Genomic DNA, 17,338 nt, shown 5'->3' on the forward strand with positions numbered 1-17,338 from the left:
CTTTTGAAACTATTGTACTGTCGATTCTGAAACTGAAAGTGTGACTTTTTGCACTACACAGCGTACGTACCTTATATTTTTTTCTCAGTGGTGTTTTAATATCACTTCCTGTTTTTCCATCAACATTTACAGGGCGGCTTTCACCCTGTGCAATGGAAAAAAGGATGAAGTCAGGCTTCACATTAGCGAGCCGCAATTCAGCATCCGCCAGGCAGGCAGTGGACAGGGTGTCTTCTAGTCATCCAATATTGATCGACGGAGCGTCAGATGGAATGGAGGAGTACCGCAAATAAGAGGAATGGCTGGATGCATGCAACTTCCCAAATTCAACAGGAAAAGTACAACAACATACAGTAACAGTATCCATTCATTTCTACTTATCTTTTAAGTAATGTTATTGCTGTGAACTTCTATGAGTGTGACTCTGCATTACTTTGCTCTCTGCTTCTAAATTTGCTATGTTTTTGCTATGTTTAACAGTAATTTAATGTTCTAAGTGTTTATTCTCTCTGAGGGCAGAGAGGCAAGTGAAATTGCATAATGACTGCAGCCCTGTACTGTCAACTTGTTTCTTCGTAGTTACTAGTAAGTTGCAGTAAGTAGTAGTGCTACTTTGCAGTAACCTAACCATCCATTTAGTAAACAACTTCTGGCATGCAGTAGTGCACTTCCTTTATGTCCCTTTAAAGATTTATCAATATCTTCAAATCCAAAGATTTGTTTCTCTTCATTTGTTTTTTTTTCCTCTCTACCAAACTTTCCCCTCAACCCCCATTCCCATCCAATTTTCAAACCCTAACCCTCTTCCCCCGGGCTGTGTGGTATTTCATTGTGGTGTGACTGACAACAACAATAAATTCCACGCACTTGCTGGGGAGGATAAGGTCAAAGCAACCAAAATCATTACAATCAGAAGTTCATGTGCGCCATCGTGGATTGATAAGAACATCCTCCTCCTACATGACGTGAACAATCAAATGCTTAATGCTTACGTTACGTTGATGACGTGTCCTTTGCCTTAATTTCTTATAGCAGTCAAACTCCACGCAACTACTACTAATATTTACAATAATTTAGCACTGCTTAGGCTTCAATTTAATGCACTGTTCTCTACAGTACTATCTAATGTACTGTTTCTAATGCTAGGCTCAGGCCACTCAATGTTTCATTTCCTTTTTTTTCATATGATGATACTGCCAGTGTGTACCACTACTGCTACCAGCACAACAATGATATTGCATCTGTCGAGGATTCAAGTCAACAACCAACCTTAATCACCATTTGCAATGCAGGCAGCCCTGGGGCTACCCTGATTCTCAAACACAAATCATAGGTAAGATAAGCATATTGGAGAGGTAGTAGAGTAATGGGCTAGGACTAAGTTGAGAGGAGAGCAGAGACTGATAGTACTACTAGTATAGTACAGTAGTAGGGCTACTGAATTGACTAACTCGGTTACTTGCATTTTGGTACATTTCAGGACTAGATGTTTCATTCATGCTGGTAAGTTTGAAAAACCAAACGTCCAGTAACCACTGCCAACCCCCACACAAAATAATATGAGCGCATATACTGTGTTTTGGTATGAAAAATATAATTATTAAGAAATATAAATTATTGCTGTTGTTGTCACAAAAATAAAATGAATCTTCCCAACTAACCCCCCTCCCTAACCAAACCAATGTCCAAAAATCCAAAAGTCCCCTTTCCCAAAAACCCAATTCCCACCCCCCCCAACAGTCTTTAAAAAAGGGGCAAGGGACAGTCACTTCCTCCGGTGGCGTAGTGTGGACAGCTGGTGCTGCACTTCCCTGTAGCTCTTTGCTGAGGTCCACGAGCTGGTGCTGATGTTTTTCGCCCAACCGCTCCCGGTAGGCCACTCGCTTTCGGGGGCGGCGCACACGTGCCATCCAGGCTCTGGGGGGGGGCAGCTGTTGTTTTTGCTGCAGTGCGGCAGCGGCGGGAGGCTGTCGGGCCACGGCTCTGTTTGGCTGGAGGCTTTTGGCTGGTGGACCCGGGGGCAGTGGAGAAGGATGTACTGGTTGATGTGTCCTCATGCTCCCGAGCCCACAACCGTTGATACTCGGCACAAATAGCCTCCAGCTTGCGGGCCCTGGCCCGGACAGCCATCTCCTTGCGGGTGAGCTTTTTTGGAGTAGCATCTATGAAGAAAGAAAGACAAAAAATTTAGCCAATAGTCTTTAACATGAAGTCAAAATAATTCAACGGAAAGTTGACACTCAGTAACAACAGCAAGTAGCAAACACAGTATAACATTTTGGCATGTATCTTTCCACCGTCTTTGTACGCCTGTGACATTACAGGGAGTTTCAGGAATTCCACTAGCAGCACTATGGGTGGACTCACTACTACATACGTAGTCAGAGAGTACTAAGAAAAGGCCTTTTTTACTTTTTTTCTCTTGTGTTGCAAAAGAAATGACTGGTACGTGAACTTGTGGTAGCCACCATAATGGTAGCTCACTCAGCTTTCACCCAGGAAATACAGACACAGGCCATGATGATGTAGACTCGCAGTAATTTAAGCAGTAAATGTAAGTGGTGATAGGAATGTCTTAGTTTTCAATAGGGGTGGCACTGTCACTGGCCATACTTCATCCACTCAGCGTCTGCTCTACTACATCATACACCTCTGCTATCGACGAGGATAAAGAAGATAACATCCAGGCTTCCAAAGTACGTCTATGATTCTTCTTAATGTCTCAAATGTACCAAAATGTCTTTTTGTCAACAACCAACTAACACCCGTTTCATTATATTTAGGAAACCGCCGTATTCTTATCTTGTATTGCATTCAACAAAACCATTCTTTAAAGACATAAATATTAAGAGTCGCTTGTCCTTCGTTTCACCCTTCTTTAACTTTTCGTTCTTCACATCCCTAAGCTGAGTTGAAGTGAAATAGAGGGGGCCATTGGTTACCCGAGAAGTACCGCAGCTAATGCTATTACAAGTCAAGGTTGATTGTCTTCTCTGTGATAGCCCAAAAAGTAGTTCTAAATTAGTAACTGTTCTTAACAGTACAGTCTACTTATACTAGTGTACTGTGTACTACTGTACAGTACATCATACACTCCTTTGCGAGCCTACTCAAAAACATTTCAATGAGTAAGGAGTATAATAACTTACCACCGTCCGCCGCCGCTGAGTCTTCCCCCCAGCTCCTCCTGTTGGCACCGCCGCATCCAGAGTGGACCCCTCCGCACTGCTGGCCCCGGCACTGGTGGTCATTTGTGCTGCATCAGATGTTGTGACGTCTAGGAAAAACATGTCATATTTTCAGATGCCATACACAACCCCCTATTTTGTCTCGTAATGGAGGAAAAGGTTACATAACACATTTTTTATTACTGGGATTGAAAAAAAGTAACGGTTTTGGGGAGGAAATGTTAACCTTTTATATGCTTATTCCATTAAATGCTACACTTCTTCTTATGACAACTGATGAATGCGTGCTTAACGTGCACCATGTTTCTCATTACAGAAAAAAGATTCCATTGCCCTTCTGCCAGACGATTCACCAACTACTAGTAAGTCATCACCAGCAGTCCTTTAAGTACTTTAAAGAAGGTGGGGGCTCCCGCACAGTTATTCTAATAATTTCATGTGTCTGTTAACTACTATTAAGTTTGAGTCATAGTAATTTCATTCATGGGAATGTTGTTTAAACTTTAACGTCATCTTCATTCATCACCATTGCTCGCTCTGAAAACTACGCTATTAAAAATAAAGAAATAATGTTTTCATTTCTTAATTGAAAATAAAACTTTAAAGCTAACAAACACTGTGTGGTTTTTGTTCACAAGTGAATGAGCGGAAGGGTTTGAACTACTGCACTTGGCAGTCATGTTTCAGTGACTCAGATAGGCCGGGACTCTGCGGTAGTCTTCTTCTGTTCTTCTGGGTTGTAAAATCATTGGTCAGACACACTAGATAGTCGGTCAAGGGATTGGGGGTTCAACTTCTGTTCGGACTGAGCTATGTCGAAAGTCAAACTGCACCTATCATCAACAATGTCCTATTTCTCTTGTCCATACTTCTTTGTGTGCAGAATAGTCCCTGAAACACTAGCAGTATGGGATGTGCTCCTCTCAAATCAAAAAGGCAACTGCTACCTTTTACTTGGTGTAAACAATGACATTTTGTTGTTGGAAATTGTCAAAGAACTTACATTAAGAAGACTGGAATAGACAGCAAGGGCAACCCAGAGGACTGCACTCAGTGCCTAGAGCTATTGCTGGATCAGAGTTTTGTTTCACACCGTTTGCCGACTGGGCAAGCTTAGCTACCTACACAGACCGACTCATAATCGTAAATAGTAGTAGTACAGAGAGTGATGGTAGAGGCAGGATAAGAATGTAGAAAGTAGTCTACATTAGAAGAAGATCAAAGACTATTTTGTAAAACATAGAAATATTAGGAAACAGTTTGTAAGGAATAGAAGCTGTAAAAGTTAGGGAAGTATACGTATTAATATAACAATAGAACAACTTACTGGGGCCAGCAGAAGAGCCTGCAAGGGACTGATCCTGTCCACCGGAGTCTCAGTCGCCGCCGGCACCTTGCCGCTGGGAGGTTCTGGTGAACATGAAATAAAGAAACACAACATGGATGATTGTTTTTTGGGAAATATTTGATTTCTTTGAACACAATCTAAAATTATGTCAGGGAAACAAATTAACAACAATTGCATCTGATCTGGTCAACTAGGAAGATAGTAGAACAGTATTGCAGGATTTGCAGACCGTCTAATAGGAAAGTAATGCAATTCACTAACTACACCAACAACAAAAAGGTTCTACTACGACTGCCATCACTCAACAGCACGAGATGTCGCGTGACAGACACAGTCCGTCATCATGATTGCAGACCACTAACAAATGTTCTATAACAAGTAATAAATAATATACTCAACGTATCAATCCACCACTATCTCTTCAAAGTGGCAGCAGCAGGAGTACAAAGATGGACTAGACTTGAGTCTACTGTCTCTACCATTACGCAGTAATGCTCTCAAATGAGTACAAAGTTGCAAACAAGTAAGCATAGTAGCAACGCCAATAACCAGGCGAGCACCTGCAATGACAGAAGCTATTTAAAGATTAATTTACCTGCAACATAATCGAATCAGCAGCATTCGTACTCTTCAGGACAAAAATAGATTAGCAATATAACAGAGCAAAAGAAACAAAAGTAGTTATTAAATAGCTACTTATCTCCAATCCTAGCAGGTCGAGCATGTCATGCTCCCGGTCCAGGATGTCCGTCCACCGGTGCGTCGCTTGCTGGTAGGTGCGCCGGACCTCAGACTCCTTCCACATGCCCCGGCACACCTTCTCCCACAGCTGGCGACGCTCCCGAAGGCTGTAACCAGAAGCAATCCGCCCACCTGCTGCCACGGTCTTAGGGAGGTGGACTTGGACAAAAACCATCAAGGCGGCCACCTCCACCGCAGAGAAGATCTCGCTGGCCTGGACTTGCTCCCCCCTCAAACGCCCGCAAGGGAGCCGGGTACGGGGTGCTAAGCCCTTCCCCTTGCCCTTGTCGCCTCCCTTTGCCATGGTCCTGGGCACAAGAAAAAGGAAAGAAGAATAGGTGTGGAAAAAAATGAGAGAGAGCGAAAGAAATAAAGTAGGTAATAAAGTAACAAAAAGTAAAAAAAAACACAAAATATAGATGTAGGAAATTGTAGAGATAGATAATAAGCAAAAAAAAGCAAAAAAAGTTCAGAAAAACATAGGATTACAAAGATGTAAGATGGATAGAAAGGTAGCATGCCCAAAAACTATAGCAATGAATGAAAAACAAGATGGCCGCGCCCATAGAGGACCGCGTGGGTAAGTTTGCGCGACATTTTCCTCGCGAGCACGCAAAAACACAGGCAAACTCGTAATAGTGCGCCGCACACAATGCGAGATTGCCAATAGCAGCCGGAACCGGAAATACGCAACGCGCACAAGATGGCCGCGCCCATGTACGACCGCATGGGTAACTTCGCAGTCCGTGCGCTGCAAGCGGCTTGCAAAGACGCAAAAACCCCACGAACACGCAAAAAAAAACAATCCGCTAATTTGCACGAATTCGCTAATTGCAAGTTCGATTTAGCGCAAATTCGCACCCCGCAAATCTCGTGAAATTGCAGAAAAACGAATTTTGCAAAACTGAAAGCACTTAGCAGGGGCAAAGGTTCAAGCTAATTTGTAACCATTCCCTGTAGTGCTTCCTGAGGGGCCCCTCCAAAGTTCAGTTGCCTACTTGCAACTATTCTCTGACCCTGCTCTGACCCTCAAAGCAGGGTCAGAGAATAGTTACAAGTATGGCACTATGCTCCTGTAAAAAAAAATAAACTGCAACAGGAAGCACTTACAGCTAAGGAAGCAGGTGCCAGACTTGAAGCTCAAATTCAGTGACACATTAACCAGCCCCAAATTAATTCATCTCAGTTGAGGCTGGGCAGGTGTGCTTTCCCCCCATAATCTACAGTGGTGAACCAGAGGGTGCAGTGATGAACCAGAGGGCGACAGTGCTGAACCAGAAGGTGGCAGTGATGAACCAGAGGGTGGCAGGGATGAACCAGAGGGTGGCAGGGATGAACCAGAGGGTGGCACTGGTGAACCAGAGGGTGCTGTGATGAACCAGAGGGGGACAGTGATGATCCAGAGGGTGGCAGTGGCAAACCAGAGGGTGGCAGTGATGAACCAGAGGGTTGCAGTGATGATCGAGAGGGTGGCAGTGGCGAACCAGAGGGTTGCAGTAAGGAACCAGAGGGTGGCAGTGATAAACCAGAGGTTGGCAGTGGTTAACCAGAGGGTGATGAACCAGAGGGTGGCAGTCTTGAACCAGAGGGTGGCAGTGGTGAACCAGAGGGTGGTAGTGGTGAACCAGAGGGTGACAGTGGCAAACCAGAGGGTGGTAGTGATGAACTAGAGGGTGGCAGTGATGATCCTGAGGGTGGCAGTAATGAACCAGAGGGTGGCAGTGATGAACCAGAGGGTGGCAGTGATAAACCAGAGGGTGGCCCTAGTGAACCAGAGGGTGCTGCGATGAACCAGAGGGGGACAGTGATGATCCAGAGGGTGGCAGTGGCAAACCAGAGGGCAGCAGTGATGAACCAGGGGGTGGCAGTGATGATCCAGAGGGTGGCAGTGGCAAACCAGAGGGTGGCAGTGGCGAACCAGAGGGTGGCAGTGGCGAACCAGAGGGTGGCAGTAATGAACCAGGGGGTGGCAGTAATGAACCAGGGGGTGGCAGTAATGAACCAGAGGGTGGACGTGGTGAACCAGAGGGTGACAGTGGTGAACCAGAGGGTGGCAGTGATGAACCAGAGGGTGGTAGTGGTGAATCAGAGGGTGACAGTGGTGAACCATAGAGTGGCAGTGGTGAACCAGAGGGTGCTGTGATGAACCAGAGGGTGGCAGGAGTGAACCAGAGGGTGATAGTGATGAACCGGAGGGTGGCCGCGATGAACAACACGGTCGCAAACAGGCTGGACACATACAAAAAACATGGTTTCCCGAACTTCTAAAAAACCCTTGCACGCAAAATAAACAAATTCGCAAATTCGCACGAATTCGCGAATTTTGTGAATTGCGAGTTTGCTATCGCGTGAATTTGCGGAACGCAAATTCGCAAATTTCGCCCATACTTAGTAGCCATGCCGTATTTGGACTGGATGAGTTATCTCTAAATATGGGTATGATTTCTATTCCTATATAAGGATAATGTGAATTATACCTATATATGGGCATGAATTGGGAAAATTACACTATGGTCCTAAAACGCTATACAACACCCACTCCACTTTATTATGTTCGATATCACTAAATACTAAGCAAAAACATATCTAAAGCATGTGTTTATAATCCCACCCCAAATACATAAAATGCATTCGAAATGGTTGTACACGAAAATGAGCATTTGTGCTGTACGCATTTAAAAAGCATTACTGTCATTCAAAGCATGTAGTGTGACATTGGAAAAAATGCTTATCAGAATGAGTCATGAAATTACATTTATGAAATAGCTCTTAAATACAGAACAAAGGTCGAGACCATTTTATGACAGAATATAAAAACTGTTTTGGTTGTGAACGAGGTCAAATCTTGTCTCCTGGAAGTGTTCAAAGAGTTCTTGTCCTCTAGGAATAGTTCTACTTTAAGCAGATTACTTTGTGCCAAAAAAATTCAATTTGGAAAACATTAAATCATAGAAAAATAGAGTTCTAAAGTTAGAAAGTTTGTTTTGAAAAGTGAAAGTCGAATTCAGAGTTTACCAGAGCGCTGTGTGCTAATTTCAAAAGTCATTCTCGCTGTTAGGAGAAAACATTAAATCCTCTCAGCTGGTAAAGAAATCGTCTACCATAGTAGGTGAAAGTTGGGCTACCTCGTTTAGCAGATCAATTGTACACAGATGAGAAGCATCGCCGTCAGCGTCAGTCGCATTAGCAATGTTCATTGCAGATGGTAACTGTGTGCCTGTTGCTCCACATATCTCACCGCCAGCTTGTTGTGCTGGTTAGACCTCCATGAAAGCCGCCATCAGGATTGGTAGCCGTTGGGGACAACACAATGCATGAGCCATTACCGAACCAAGCAAAGTATCAACATCCGTTGGCAGTGCTGATGGAAGTGTCAGACAGATGTCTAGCAAGCATTCTTCTCGACATAGCAGGCATCGTAGAACAGGTAAGATGCAATCTTGCCAGATTGGTCTGAATGATAGAAACCATGTGATATTCAGATCTATTAAACGAGCCAAGCCCAAAATTTGGATTATGCGCTCACAACACTTCATTGCCAGGAGACTGTTCTCGATGGTAATCTGGGCGTCGTTGGTGGATTGGCTTGCCATAGCGAAGCAGAAGTAGCAAAAATAATATTCCTGCTGCGAGTCCCAAAACGAGAGGCAGTTCGCAAAACACCGAGTGCACGAAGTTTGGAAATATGCTCTGGACTGCTTCAAAGGGAGTTAACAGTCCCGAAAAAATCGTCTTAAATACATATACAATACCACTGGTATCAGACATGTTTGAGATACGACCTAACATTTCAGCGAAATATATGGGGCAGTTTGTTGATAATAAGGCATGTATCTCCGCAGAGGACCTTGCCACTTGCAGATCATACGTCTCTTTGGACGAAATCAGTGTCACAGATTTTTTGTAAAAGAATAGCTTTTATTCTGCTTAAAGTATCAATTCAAATAGAAGAGATGTTCAGTGAAGGCCAAAGTGGCAACTCCCCGTCTGTCTTAGCTTTAGGAAACAATACATGCATACAACAAGTGACCCTGGCTGACACACTTACGAGATAGGTAATTCCTGGCATGATTCCACAACAGCTGTGATCATTCAACATTATGTAGCTCCCATTGGAAAGCTGCCTAAAAATTGGATCTATCACTGCTGCCCGAGAAACTTGCAGGTGGCAGGATAAATTGGTCGAAGAACCATCACAGGCTCCGTGTAAATTAATACCCTGACATAAAAGTGTACCGCTAAGTGCGCTGTTACATTGTATACCACTAAGAAATAATTCTTTTCCCCCACTCCAACATTTGTGTGTGTATGGTAAAACCCAGGTTGACTTTATGTATTCTTTACCCAACCTTTCATAAAGGCCTGCTGGTATGTGTTTCAATTCAGAAAAAGGGGTGGTGATGGACAGAGTATCTGAATTAAACAGAACACTCATACCCAGTCAACAGATCAGGGCTTGATCCATCACCGTTTTTTAGCTCACTGCACCATCCCAGCTCAGAACCTGGCTACATGCAAATTAGTCTGTCCCTGGCCCAGTGCATCATGGGAACAGGGCAGACCAAACTACCAAGCCAATTCTTTTACTGGGAAGGAAACAAGCTTCCGGGGACCGGTTTCTGGCATTACAGCCGTCTTCGGCCCGGCTTGCTTGAATCCTGATGGTGCAATGAGCAAGGGACTCACATTTGAGTATACCCTTCCACGCTTATGGTGGACAAAATGATTCAGAAAAGGGGGTGGTGATGGACAGAGTATCTGAATTAAACAGAACACTCATACCCAGTCAACAGATCAGGGCTTGATCCATCACCGTTTTTTAGCTCACTGCACCATCCCAGCTCAGAACCTGGCTACATGCAAATTAGTCTGTCCCTGGCCCAGTGCATCAGGGGAACAGGGCAGACCAAAATACCAAGCCAATTCTTATACTGGGAAGGAAACAAGCTTCCGGGGACCGGTTTCTGGCATTACAGCCGTCTTCGGCCCGGCTTGCTTGAATCCTGATGGTGCAATGAGCAAGGGACTCACATCTGAGTATACCCTTCCACGCTTATGGTGGACAAAACGATTCAGAAAAGGGGGTGGTGATGGACAGAGTATCTGAATTAAACAGAACACTCATACCCAGTCAACAGATCAGGGCTTGATCCATCACCGTTTTTTAGCTCACTGCACCATCCCAGCTCAGAACCTGGCTACATGCAAATTAGTCTGTCCCTGGCCCAGTGCATCATGGGAACAGGGCAGACCAAACTACCAAGCCAATTCTTATACTGGGAAGAAAACAAGCTTCCGGGGACCGGTTTCTGGCATTACAGCCGTCTTCGGCCCAACTTGCTCTAATCCTGATGGTGCAATGAGCAAGGGACTCACATTTGAGTATACCCTTCCACGCTTATGGTGGACAAAACGATTCAGAAAAGGGGGTGGTGATGGACAGAGTATCTGAATTAAACAGAACACTCATACCCAGTCAAGAGATCAGGGCTTGATCCATCACCGTTTTTTAGCTCACTGCACCATCCCAGCTCAGAACCTGGCTACATGCAAATTAGTCTGTCCCTGGCCCAGTGCATCAGGGGAACAGGGCAGACCAAAATACCAAGCCAATTCTTATACTGGGAAGGAAACAAGCTTCCGGGGACCGGTTTCTGGCATTACAGCCGTCTTCGGCCCGGCTTGCTTGAATCCTGATGGTGCAATGAGCAAGGGACTCACATTTGAGTATACCCTTCCACGCTTATGGTGGACAAAACGATTCAGAAAAGGGGGTGGTGATGGACAGAGTATCTGAATTAAACAGAACACTCATACCCAGCCAACAGATCAGGGCTTGATCCATCACCGTTTTTTAGCTCACTGCACCATCCCAGCTCAGAACCTGGCTACATGCAAATTAGTCTGTCCCTGGCCCAGTGCATCATGGGAACAGGGCAGACCAAAATACCAAACCAATTCTTATACTGGGAAGGAAACAAGCTTCCGGGGACCGGTTTCTGGCATTACAGCCGTCTTCGGCCCGGCTTGCTTGAATCCTGATGGTGCAATGAGCAAGGGACTCACATCTGAGTATACCCTTCCACGCTTATGGTGGACAAAACGATTCAGAGCAACACTGAAACTGGAAAATTGTCACTGGCAACGTAATGGTGCCATGTATTATCCATTCTATGGCTGGTTTCTCAAAAACAGTCAATGGTAAACTTTCCAGTTTCTCTATGCTCAGCACTGTATAGTCTGCTCCCCTTTGTGCCAAAGAGATTTGTTTATCTGTAAGGTTAAATCCAGTAAACAATGACATGGTGTTGATTAGACGCCAAGGCACATAGCCTGAACGAATATGTTGTAACGTCCAGCCTAGCAGCATTATAGAACGCAATTGAGACTGTCCATGTTGTAACGTGAGCCAGTCCTGTTCCATTATGTCTATGGCAGAGGATACAAAGAATACATTCTGGATGACAGAGTTGTTAACCCATTATCAACTACAGAGAGAGCATTCTCTAAATTAATACAATCAATTTCTCGTATTCGTTATGCAGTTTCCATTTGCGTGGCTTTCCATGCTTCATTATAAGCAGCATAGATACTGGCGTATATGAAACGTTTATGACGTGGTTTATGAGGCCCTAGTAAAAAGTCCCCTCAAATCAACACATCTTTAAATAAAGTTAAGTGTTGTTTTACCTCTGTCAGTGTAGATTTTTGTAGCCATTCAAGGCATAGTTTTCCTACACTGTATGTTGTTACTATCCCTGGATGTTGTCTCTGGACATATCTTGGATCTCGCCTAGTTACTGTAAACCCTTGTGTCTCTTTCAGGAATCTATCTTGACAGTTATTCATGTCTGTGGGCCAGATTATATAAATAACCAATGGGATTCTATCAATGTGAAGGAAGTGGATATTTTATTCGTTTTTGCAAATTATAAGGTGAAGACTTGATGTCTTGAAGAAGTGAGAAAAGCTCTTTTTGCAGGTGGCAACAGGAGAGCACTATGTGCTTTTAAAATACCCCTCACACACTACGAATCCCATAGTGTCATGCTTCATCATAGGGGTCTTCTCATCCCTCTACGGGGCGGGCGTGCTGCGACCTACGAACTATGCGGGAGCACTTCGTTTTTGACGATAGGCTATGTGTGGTGTGAGGACAGTGGTAAGTGATAGGGGTGTAGGGACCTATATAAGTGTAAAAGTGATGTAAAAGAATATTTAAAAATTCCCTGGCTAGTAGAAAAAATTGATTTAATGACTTCTCTGGCTGGGAACAGTAAAAAGGGGGTAAATAAGTAGAACGAAATAAGTTATCTACTTTGTCGACATGGCATGTTTCGTAAGCAGTCCCTTCCTGCTTACTCCTCAGGACCTCTATTGGTCCCTACTAACAATACTCAATTCTAAATAAATATAGTATGTCCTAGAACCTAGTAGCAAAAATCAGCTACTTAGTTTTGTCTCTGGGCTTGATTGGGCCCCCAATGAAGCGCAAAAAAAAGGTTTGACCTCTTGTGGTCCCTGTGGAAAGAAAAGGGAGAGAAAATACAATTTGTAAATACACATAAAAAGACTTTTCACATAGTTCTCATGACCCGCTTGTTGCGTGGGTCACATTGTGGCATAGTATCCATATAGTTGTGGATCTTATTTTACTCATAGTCATTCTGGACAAAAAAGGACCAGTGATATATTTTTCTTCATAATACTGGTACAGTGGGTATAGTAGCCTCCAAAATCTCACACAAAACAGTGCACACACCTCAATACATTCCACACACATTTTACAGCGATCCCATGTCATGTGGGTCTCATCGCAAAAAGAAGAATCTAATTAAGAGGTTCCATGTTGCGAATGGAAATGAAAATAAAGGAGACATGAAGTTAATGAAAAAGAAACAAATCACTGGTCCGTTTTCTGAAAAAACGAACGAAAAACACACATAGGGCACCTATCCATGAATAAATGCATATGGCATATACATACAGTTGTTTCACATGTTGTGTGCCCCATGAGCCTGCATCTTAGGGTTTTAATCGGCAGTATACTGTGAAGAAACAAACATGATACAGTCACTCGAAATGTTTATTTTCGAGTAATGCCCATTCATTGCGTCTGACCAGATATTTTTAACAACCCATGATCTAGGTTAACTTACGTGACCGCTTTTGATAATCAGCATTAGTCCTACCCCTCAGCAGCTCCGTGGGATCTGGGAGAGTTTCCAGGCACCATCTATTTATACCAGAAATCCAACTATCGTTGTTGTCTCATTAGAGAATGAATATTGATGGCTCCAATATAGTAATAGAAAAAATGCCATTGACAGTGGGTGGTCATTTGCGATGTTAGTAACGAGCAATGGTGAATTAAATTATTTTACGAGCAAATATGAATTAAGTTAGTCTGACAGTGATTCTGATCCTGGCCAGACACCCACAAAAGTTATCTACCATTGGGCACTGGAACCCCGAAAAAAAGCCAGTGTCACTCAGAGAAGCACCAGTGTGTCCTCTTTTGGTTGATGCGCTGATGGTCATATTAACATAGAGACGCTGTGGTCGGGTCACTACCATATTGCTCAGTAACGCCTATGCCAGCATATTGACGCCACTCTTTAGAATGAAATTGTATTCTGTCAACAAAATTATTACTAACAGAGTTTTATCTGCTGCACTTCATTGTTGGTTCATAGATGTCAGCTCATATTGGTGCATTAATTATGTCAGATGGCAACTCACATCCATCCATAGACCTGGATAGAGGCCTAGTTAGTTTATCACAGCTGTCCCCACGGTATCTCGTCATTAAGGCCAGTGTTATTGGTGTCCAGACGGAACACCCACCTTTGTTCCTTCTCGAGTCAATTGTTGGTATTGCATCCGGATTACTCAAAATCGTTGGAGCTACTGGATCTCTTGCCATATTAGTGTAGTCCGAGGCTACATCATTGTAGACAGGAGTGTCTTGACAAACTGTTATTTGGGTTTCAAGAGGCAAAAGTTCCATAGCTTTATTGCTTAGTCCTTCTTTTCTTACTGCAGATTCTTCAAAGGTAATGAGTCTCTCAGTTTGAACCTCTTGGATAGTAGCAAGATTTGGTCTTCTGCTACATCTTTGGAGTCCACTGGGCCTGCTACTTATTACCAGCCCCATGATGTGGTTTGACCAGGTTGATTGATACGAACCGGTTCTCCTTTCTTCCAGCAAGGGGCGGCAGTAACACCGTTTTTGATCCGTGGATTGCTAGTACAGGTACTGGTTTTCTGTATGAAGGCCGAAATTCCTTCTTATCCACGATCTTTTCTCTGACTAGATCCCCCAATCTTTGGAATCCAGACAGGCCTTGCTGGGACAGGTGGTTTTTCTTCAGTGGTCGTTGGCTTCTGTAATGTGTTGCTTAGACTTCTTCTTGTTTCATTTAAGTCCTGCCAAACAGTCAAACAGTCTTTGATATCAAAGGGTTTTTGTTCTACCACTGAAGTATGACGATCGAGGTCTCGACAATAATTCTAGTACCAAAAAGGATTTCATATGGAGTGATTCCACCCAGAGAATTGCTTGGTAGATTGTTTAAACTACGTTGGACACTTATTAGATGTTTGACCCACCCGTCCCCCGAGCCTAATACCCTAGCTGTTATAGATTGCTTTATGTCCCGGTTTTTTCTTTCCACAACCGAATTTCCCTCATGATGGAATAGACTTGAGTACCGCAATGAAATGCCCAAGCTGGCCATGGCCTCCTTGTAAGCTCGAGAGCTAAACGCAGGACCCTGGTCAGAATGTAGAGTGCCGATTGCGTATGTGCCAATAAAGACTCGCAAATCTTTTATAACAGTTCGAGCGTCAGACGAGCACTGAGGCCACATCCAAATGAATCTTGAGCATGAATCCACTGTGACCATGATATATTTGTAGTTACCATCCCTCTGTAAGGGACCATAGTGGTCCAGGTAAACACATGCTGATGGTTTATCTGAAATTAAAAGGGGCGTCTGCGCCGGGCATTTCACCATTGAAACTTTCATTTTCTGGCAGATTTCACATTTCATACATAGTTTTGGGTCTGTTTCCTCATGCACGGACACCAGTATCTTTGCTTTAATAATGACACTGTGGCGGAAACACCTGCGTGTACAGAGGCAAGTCCTTCATGTGCTGCTAGGATTGGTCCTAATCTGTGTTCCATGTTTGGAATTACTCTATCCCCCACTCCAGGGATTCGAGCAACAGGAATATTATTTGCAACAGTTATATATGAGTACTTGAGTGGAAAGCCTTTTGGTAATGTTTTACCGCTGTCTTTGTTGGAAGCGGCAACAGCCTGCGTTATTTTTCTGTCTATTTTTGTTTTTGAACGAGTGACACACCTGTTCCCCTGATTTCCCCCCCTCCCCTTCCCCCTTAGCTCCCCTCTGGACTGATCGGATCTGAGCGCTGGGATACTTACGGGTGACTACGCGCTTTACAAAACCCAATAATAATAATAATTGCAGCTACGGAAGCCATTTGCACAGCTGCCTTCGCGGCTTCATCAGCCAATGAATTCCCTTCAACGTGAACGCCATCACGCTGATTACTCAGTGTATGGATCACGTGAATCCTTTGTAGTTCTTTCTGTAAATGAACTACTTGTTCCCAAAGCAACTTATGCTTGATTGTGCCACCTTTTGCATCTTTGAAACCGTTTTGAACCCATTTCTGCAAGTATTCATTATAAGACTGGACACAGTAATACGAATCGCACACTATGAGTGTGGGGAATTCGCAATCGGTATTTTCAAGCGCCATCTTGAATGCTTGTAGTTCAGCTCGCTGAGCTGTACAGTCTCCGAGAGATTGGGTTTTTGTGACAAATTTACCATCACGCCAGCTTCCTTTAACGATTGCGCACGCAGCACTATAAGCTTGTTTACCCCCAATTGCGGGTTGTGCTGACCCGTCTGTATAAATTATACATTCGTACTGTTCTGGAGGGAGATTTTCAGTCCGCAGAGGACATTCTTGTTCCTATTGTAGAATTTCTTGAGTTTTCAAGTAGGGGTCAAAAACGTATTCAAAGTCTGTTGCAGCAAGAGAGTTAACCTATTTTATCCATCTTGGATGTAAAGCCTTTGCATTTGGAATGCTTGCTTTTGCCACTGCCTCCAAGGAAGGTACAGGAGTAACAACTTTTATGCGTTTACCCTTTGCGAGAGCTCTCTCTTTTGCTACTGCAGTTTGAACCGCTGCCAGAATTTGTTCTGTTATAGTGAATTTCATTTCAGCTTTTGTGTACAAGTGTGATTTGTAAGCAATTGGTACTTTTTCACCTTCATTAAAGGTAAAGTACGTGAATCTGCATCTTCCTGGGATGATTCGGATTACAAGGTTGCGTATGTTTACACGTGTCTGTAAATGTGTTGTTGCTAACATGTCTGTTTGCAGTGATCGCAAAATTTCTGTGTGTTTTTGAGTCCAATTAGTACTTTTGAAATCAGGTTTGATTAATTCGTAGAGAGGTTTAACCCTTTCTGTGTAGTTTAGAATGTAATTTCTTCCGAAGTTCAGGAAACCTAGAATTGATTTTAATTTTTTTAGCGTTTTTGGAGGTTGGAGCAGCGCACATTTCTCTAAAAAGTTTGCTGCCAGGCGTTTGCCTTCACTTGAAAGTTTGTATCCTAAGAATAGGACGTTGAAGTGGGCAATTCTTGAGTTGAATTTGTCCCCTTTAGATGTGAACCCAAGTATTATGGTGTTCACTCTGTTCAAGTGCCTGTCCAAGTCATCATCTGTAAGATAGATGTCATCGACATAAGATAATGCCTCATCATCATACGTTTGTAGTAACTCTGTTACTCTGGCTGAAAATAACCCTGGACTATTCTTGAATCCCTGGGGGAGACGACAGAAGTGAATCTGTATCCCCATAATTGAGAAAGTGGTCAAGTACCTGCATTCAGGTGCGATATTTTGACAGAAGAAACCAATTGAAATATCTAATGTAGTTTTATATTTTTTGTGCACAATGTTATTCATCAGTGTTGCACTGTGTGCATTTTGTACAACAAATGTTTTG

This window comes from Lissotriton vulgaris, chromosome 10, assembly GCF_964263255.1.
Source record: "Lissotriton vulgaris chromosome 10, aLisVul1.2, whole genome shotgun sequence".
Classification (NCBI taxonomy): domain Eukaryota; kingdom Metazoa; phylum Chordata; class Amphibia; order Caudata; family Salamandridae; genus Lissotriton; species Lissotriton vulgaris.